Below are 8003 nucleotides of genomic sequence, written 5' to 3'. Positions count from 1 at the left end.
GGAATTTCAGTTTCCTTGGTTTACTTTATTAAAAATTCTGTAATGGATGATTGAACAAATGGTTTGAAACTTAAGATTGTTAGGTTTAATATTTATCAGATCACTGCACACCTTTTTAACACATTTTTAATATTTTCATTTTAGAAAAGTGTTTTGAAATTACATTTTACTGACATTAAGGCCTTGTAAATAGCAATTGTTTCCGCAGCCGCAGCTGTTAATTAGTGTAATTATGTAACAAAATTTAATATTCTAAATTAACAATTTTTAAAAATTATTTCTCAAACTTTGTTATTGACCTTCATCTGGTATAAATTTACTGTTGGTTGATTATTTTAAAAACATGTGATTCATCTCAGATGTAGGTGGATTATATAATGAAATTAAATTAGTTTATTAAAAAAAACATACAAATTATGTTAGAAGGAAAACTATGTGTTCTTAATGCAGTTCTTAATTCTTAATTCATTAAGCTTATCGCATATGAATATATATGTTAATTAGAATGTTTAGTGAATAAGAGTAAAGTTCTTATATCAATTCTGAATTTATTTCTTTTGTTCTTTTTACTTGTACAAAATAAAGGAAGTATTGTGACCGCAAAAATCTCGGTTTTTAGATTTCAACAGAAATATTCATTTTGACTAGTTTCAGTATGACATCTGAATATATTTATGTGCGTATTTATCTCGCATAACAAAAACGATTAGCCATAGGATGTTGAAATTTTAGATTTAGGACTGTTGTAACATCTAGTTGTGCACCTCTTTTGATTGCAATGAACTGGACAAAAAGTTCAAAAAAAGCCCAAAATCAAAAAAAAATTGGATTTTGGACTTTTTGTTAACTGCAGTAATAAGTCCTCAATGAGAGCTTTTCAACAACATATAATAGGTAGTACTTTTTAGCCAAATAAAATTTTAATTAATGAAATATTTTGATCTTACAAGAGGAAGACACATTGGTTCAAATCTGACTTCATCTCCTTTTATTTTTTTTAACTTTTTTTTTTTAATATAAATATATTGATTTATTAATAATTATTAACCTCTGATAATATAATAGACAGCAGTTATTTAATAATACTAGTATATAAGATGTCATATTATGACGGAGTAATTTATTGATAATTTTTTCCTTTGATCTATGGAAAAAAAATTATTCCTAAAAGTAGAAAATAATCTTCAAAAAACAGTTTTTGTGATAGCCACAATATTGAGGTTCCACAAATCTGCTAATATTCTTGGATAAAGTGTTTGAAGCCAAATCCATGATATTGCCATACATGGTAATCAGCTGTACCAAATTTTGCTATTATCAGACAATTACATTTTTTATAAAATTTGTCATTGTAGATCAACTTACTGTGTTAATCAACCACAGTAATGCTTTCTAATGACTTGACTTTTGATCACATTAAAAAATTTAAAAAATTGAAAAATCTTGTGTTTTTGTCAAGCAATAAACTGACAAAAACTCCTTCCGAATGACCCTTGAATTTGTTAATTCACAAATATTTACAAATAAGATTATTCATTTTGATTTTAATGCATATTTCTTTCATTTGCAGAGCAACTTTTGGTTAAACTATTAAATTATCTAAAATATTTCTGTTAGACAGAAAATGACGAAGTTTACAATGTTCACTAGTTACCTCATTATCTTTCATTATTGTACCTTTTTTAAATTGTGAAATTGTTGAATGCAGAATTTTTTTTGTAACTTAAGTATAAGTATTTGTGGAATAATTTCTGATAATAAAGTCTACCCAAATTATATTTAAAAATGAATATAAATTAAATCATTGTATCTAGTTAGTTGTTGTTTCTTATATTATAAGATAATCAGGTAGTTTGATTTTAAAAAAGGCTTGACTTAAAAAAACAACATTTGGACATTTTCAGTTATGTAACTTTTTTAGTTTGGTTCCAAGTTGGTTTTCTAAACTAAAAAAAAGGATTTTTAATAATAAAATTTAAAAAAATTAAAGTTTTGTTTTTTTAGTATTTTTTAAATAAGCAATTAAAAAGATTATTTAATTGAACATTGCTCTTTATATATATATATATATATATATATATATATAAAACGGCCTTAATAATAAAAATTTAATGTTTGAGAAAAAAAATCATATATAGGTTAAACTTAACAAAAAGTTTAAACTTTATTGCTTAAATAAAGTTTTCTTTAAATCTAACACCTCCTTCAGTGAAGGCTAAAACAATAATAAATTTTCAAAATTACTTTTCTTTATTTTAGCTCTGGGTTCTATAATTTAAAAAAAAATTGTAGGTAATAATAGCTCTACATATGAAGCTCTTAAATAGCTCTATATATGAAGTGTAAACTTTTAAAAAATTGTTGAAAAATATTTAAACCGAAGGAAGATAGAGCAAATGAACAACAAATTTTCAATTTTAGTAGGAGAGGGATAGATTTTTTGGATATTTTATAGATGTTCTGTAGGTAAGAAATTTTCTTTAATAATTTTTTTCTTTAACTTCTGAAGAAAATCAAAATGGTTTATTTCCCGTTATCTCCAAACTCATAACAAATTTTGACAAAAAAAATAATATGATCAGTGCCCCATACATAGAAATATTTGAGCAAAGTTTAAAGAAAATCGGTTTTGTTAATTATGAGATATAATGGCAAGAGTATTGGTTTGCTTGACATTTCTCCCGTCACCACCCCATTCGGTCGCCCTAAAGCATAAAACCGAATGTCTGTGCAACTGAGCCTCGAACAGTTTAGCGACCAGTATCCTAACATAGCTCCTAGAGCTTACCTAACAGCGTGAGCGGACTAAGCATGGTGCCGTACACCATCGGCTTACGTGTTCCAACCGCTAACTTGTCATATATTTGCTAAAGTGGGTAGACGCACCCCATCAACTACTAAAAATATATGACATGAATAATAAAATTTATTTCGTCTGCCATGCCTAGGTCTTCCGCTGGTGGGGGGCTGCCGGGGTATGGTATTCCGTGCGATCGAGGGAGTGGCTTTATTCCGCCGATGGCGATCCTGGTTGTGACTTGGAAATGCCGCGCAAGACTCCATGATGTGACCGGGTGGGGCGGGATTTGTCCCCGGCTCCTGCGCGGACCGGAATGAGGTTACGTTCCCTTTGTTAGGTGATCTAAATTGGTCGACTTATTTGGGTGCAGGTCTGAATTTCTATGTTGCGTAAAATATAATTTTGAGTGGTGTGAGTGTAGCACTGATTTAACTTTAAACTTATTCATTTTCTGAGGCATTCACAGTCACGAACGGTGTTGTCAAATCTGAAATAGGCGGGGGGTTCGGGCTTCCGCGTTTTCGGTCAGGTAGTTTGAGGGAATCATGTTAGGTTGGACGATAAGATGTCTGTTTGAAGTTTACGTGAAGGTGAAATTTGATTTGTATTTTACTGATGCAAATATCTGCCGAGGCATATTTACATCGGTGACATCCCGACCGAGGCCTGGTTGATGACTGTGAGATGTAATCAGTTAGAGGGTCTAAATACGATCTCCGGTAAAGCCTCTCAGGGCTCGGAACGGAGGGGGTGGTGTGGCAACCGGTAATATCACAAGGTGGGTGTTTTCCCCCCTACGGGATTGGGATGCTACGTCTAGTTCGCTGAATGTCAGCAATTACCTGTCCACCATTTTACAGTGCTTGGAGCCATAATAATTGGCTGGTGGTCAGCCATACTCAGGGTTAGCTTCCTATGGGAATGCGGTAAGAGTCTTTCCCTTAAGCAAACAACGGATGCCAGTTGAACAAAGCAATCGTATCTAGGAACTCTCATACGGTCCGATAACGCGATTCTCGCCAATTGTGAACGAAATTGGGGATCAATTTTCCCCTTGACCTCTAAGTTCCAGGGTGGCCCGGTCTCTGCCCTCCCCCCAAGAGCAGGGCAGTCACACATCAGGTGTTCATTTGATTGGACCTCCCCGCAAACGCACAGCATCAGCTGTCAGGCGGAACTGAAACAGATATTGGTTCAAATTAGCGTGGTTGTGAGCACCCGGGCACCCGTTGCCCTTAAAAATGTGCTCGAGGCATACCATCCCCCCCAGTTCCGGTATACATTTATACAAGGATCTTCCCTTAGCCGTGGTGTCCCATTCCAGCTGCCATGCTTCCATCACGAGGCTCTGCAGTTTCTTCCGCAGGCGGGAGATGAGCAACTGAACGAAATTTATATTCGGTGCATTGTGATCGCCGTTCTGCTTCGGTACTGGCCCGGCTCGAAACCGCATCCCAAATACCTCGGTCTCCCGGCCTCTTCGCAATCTCCACATGACTGCCCGAACTTTCACCATTAAATCGATTGAGAGTGCCTTTCCCAATACAGTGGTAGCCTCGTAGGAGGTTGTTTTAAAAACAACAGTGCATACACTTAAGACTGTGTTGGGCACTCCTTAAATTTTGAAGAAGTGCTCTATTCATATCCAACCTATACCCTCAAACGGGCGCCGCGTAATAGGTCATGCTTTCGAAGACACCTCGGTACAGTATGTACATTTGAAGGCCCGACAACCCGTAGTCTTTCCAAGCAATCCTCCTAAGTTTGTGCATCACTGAGACGGCGTCCGCCGCTACTTGCCTAATGTGGTTGCTAAACAGCAACTTTTCATCAAACAAAATACCTAGGTACTTATGAACGCCAACTAGGCTGATTACACAGCCTTTATATTTGATATGGGGATTACGACTGTACGATAATTTGTCTGCGCCCTTGAGAAGCATAAACTTCGTCTTGGGCACAGATATCTTTACATTTTGAACGTCCATCCAGCCCTCTGCGGTTGACAAGGCCGCCTGCGCCAAGTCTTCTAGCTGTTGTCGTGAATTACCACGAACTAGAAGGAGACAGTCATCGGCGAAAGCCTGGGACGTGACCCCTTCTAGAAATGTCAATCCCAAAAATCCGTCGAACCAGGATCCACAGCAGGGGACCGTAAACGGAACCCTGCGGGCACCCCTGGTAACGGATAACCAGGTGCGCATTCTTAAACAGAGCCGTACGGTTAGACAAATAATCACGTACCAACACCGGGAACATTCCGGCGATCCAATTCGTAGAGGATAGAACTCCAACACAAGGAAGGAAATGCTATCTCTATGTCTATATGGCAAGAGTAGTTTGATGTACATACATACATGTTTTTTGGTCTAGATGAAGAAGTTGGACCGTAAAAACTAAAATATATATATATATATAAGAAAGGCATTTGCAAGAATTGTAAAGGCGAGGTATACAGAATACCTCGGTATTTTCTACGATTATTATTCTTGTTAGTTTTCATCCAAAACTACTTCGAGTTTTAAAATGGCAATGAGATTGTGTACCATTACGCTACAACATTGTAATATTTTCTTAAAATCTGGCACCGTTGGTATTATACAATTTGTATAAAAATAGAGTATCCACTTATCAACAATTGTGATTATTGACTACCCAAGCGCTTTCGGATTATTCCTCCATCATCAGGGATTACTGATTAATTATGAATTTTATGGTTATTCATATACATTTTTATAAATGAGAATTAAAATGAAAATAAAATTTAAAATTATTCTGTTTATAACAGTTGATTTTCAATAATTAAGATAAGTCAACGTTAAAAAAAAGTCTTCTCAGTAAGATGTTTACAACTGTTATGACACCTGTTACAACTATATGTTAGTTGTTGTTACAACTTTATGACGGTTGTTACAACTGTTAACAGTTGTATACAACCTACTGACAAGACGTTTTTTAATTTAACGTTGACTTATTTTAACTATTGACAATCAATTGTTATGAATATAATTTTAAATTTATTTTCATTTTAATTCCCATTTATAAAAAATTACTTGCCAAACTATAAAATTCATTATTAATCAGTAATCCCTGATGATGGAGGAATAATCCGAAAACGTTTGGATAGTCAATACTCAGAATTATTGGTAAGTGGATACTCTATTTTTATATAAAACATTATAATACTAAAATAAATTAAATCTTATTTGGTTTTAGGAAAATGTTCACTTGAAAATAATACGGAAAAACTTTTAACAAGCGGAGTTTCCCAATATGAAATAAAAAAAAAAAAAAATAATGAATGAAATCTGTCCATATAGTAAAGTTAATTAAAAAAAAGTTGAAATCTATCATAAAAGTTAAGTGCTGATATATATCTCGTACTTAGAATTTTAATATCAAATAAGGTTTGTTTATTAAAATTAAAACGTTTGCTACAACAGTCAAAGTTTTGTTATTTATTAGAAGAGAAAAAAATATAATAAATGGAAAAAAAAACAGGAATGAGGAAATTTATGCAAGTTCCATTATATTTTATGATTGTTTAATCGTTCTACCAGTATTGCTTTTTAAATATCTTAGAATTATGTAACGCAAAAATATGAAAAAAATACATTTGAAATAGAATTATTCAGTTGTAATTAAATATGGTATTGCCTTCTATAGTGTTATGTAATAATTTTCTTATATACATAAATAAATATATGTACATAACATTTGTAATGTGTTGAATATGATATTTTATACATATGAGATATGAAGTAAAGGTTAATTGTTATAGCTGGTTATTTTTTAGTGTTTCTTTTATCTTTCCTCTGTCTACTACAATCATTGTCATGTCGATTGAAAAATGTTATTGTAATAGATTGTTAGACACATTACATTTGCCCCCTCCCCGAAAGATTGTGTTATAATAAAAATTATTTTCAAAATTTTCCATAAAAGGAGACTTTTAAAAATAATTTTAAGTTCATTAAAAAGTCTATTTCGCTTATAAAAGGAACAAATAAGTTTAGCTGTAAAAAAAAAAAAAAAATAAACAAAAAAGGATAATGCAAATAAGAATTGGGAAAGTGGTATTTAAAAATAAAATATGACATTTCTGTTAAATAATAGTTGAATGCGTTTTAAAATAATTTAATGGATTTGTAGGAATTATTTATTTATTTTTTTTTTTAATGTGTCTCAATTTCATTTACGAGCATTATTAAGAAATCTTCGAGAAACGTTTAAATCGCAATTCAATAAATGAAAGATTATAATGATAAAAACAATCTTTGTTTTCTTTACATGTGATACGTGAAACCAATGTTTTTAAGGCTGAATAATGTTTAAATTTTGAAAATTGTTGATATTATGTTTGTATGATTGAGATTATACATGTACGTTATTTGTTCTGTGTGATTATAATGCGTACGATGAAAATAAAAACCTCTTACGACGATAACATAAAAATCTATTATATATTTGATTATTATGTGCTACGTATGAATTTTTAATTCTATCAATTAGTTGTTAACCATGAAGCAATAACTTAAGTCATGATACTAACATTACATATCAGGACATCATACCTCTATATTGAAGAGCACATGAATAAGTTTCAACGTGTCTGTAGAATTCAAAACAACAAAAAGTTCGCTTTGATATACTTGATTCACGTTAAGAGATATCCTGTTGAGAACAAATCGCGTGCTGTGATATTAAACTGTCTGGAAAGTAACTTGTGGAAAGTAACTTGTATATTAAAGGAAATGATATGTTTTGATATATTATGTTTGATATACGAGGTTTGTAAATAAAATAATGAGACTACTTTTTTGGCACCCAAAGTGGCAATATTGTAAAGTTACTAGTAAACATATGGTTATATAAACAGCTGATTTATATTAGGTATTAGTATTTTTAGTCTGTAGTTGACACGTGAGACGTACAGACTTTTCGTGAAACGAATTTTTGTTGTGCGTTACCAAAAAGAGTGATACTAATTATGAACACCATTGTGCAATCAAGTTCTGTGTAAACTCCGTGAGAATGCTACTGAAACATTTTCAAAATTCAAAAGGGCGTAAGGAGATGACGCTCTTTCGCGACTCCAAGTTTTTTGGTGGTTTGAAGCATTTTCAGATGGCCGGGAATCAGTTGTAGACGATCCACGTACGACCGGCGATTAACTGTATACTACATAACTGGATACTACATT

General features: G+C 32.7%; 1 protein-coding gene across 2 annotated transcripts in view; it reads left to right on the top strand.

The window, feature by feature from the left end:
• Nucleotides 1-5735: 5735 nt before the first annotated feature.
• The window catches only part of LOC142320784 (regucalcin-like), a 96249-nt gene continuing 93981 nt past the window's right edge, over nucleotides 5736-8003 (top strand). For both annotated transcript variants that reach the window (XM_075358767.1, XM_075358771.1), the window contains exon 1: nucleotides 5736-5946. The gene's annotated coding sequence lies outside the window, so the exon portion shown is untranslated. The remainder of the gene's footprint in view (nucleotides 5947-8003) is intronic.

The sequence above is a fragment of the Lycorma delicatula genome, chromosome 1, assembly GCF_047948215.1.
Source record: "Lycorma delicatula isolate Av1 chromosome 1, ASM4794821v1, whole genome shotgun sequence".
NCBI lineage: Eukaryota > Metazoa > Arthropoda > Insecta > Hemiptera > Fulgoridae > Lycorma > Lycorma delicatula.
The sequence above is the reverse complement of the archived record's forward strand: the minus strand, read 5'-3'. Positions and strand labels throughout refer to the sequence as shown.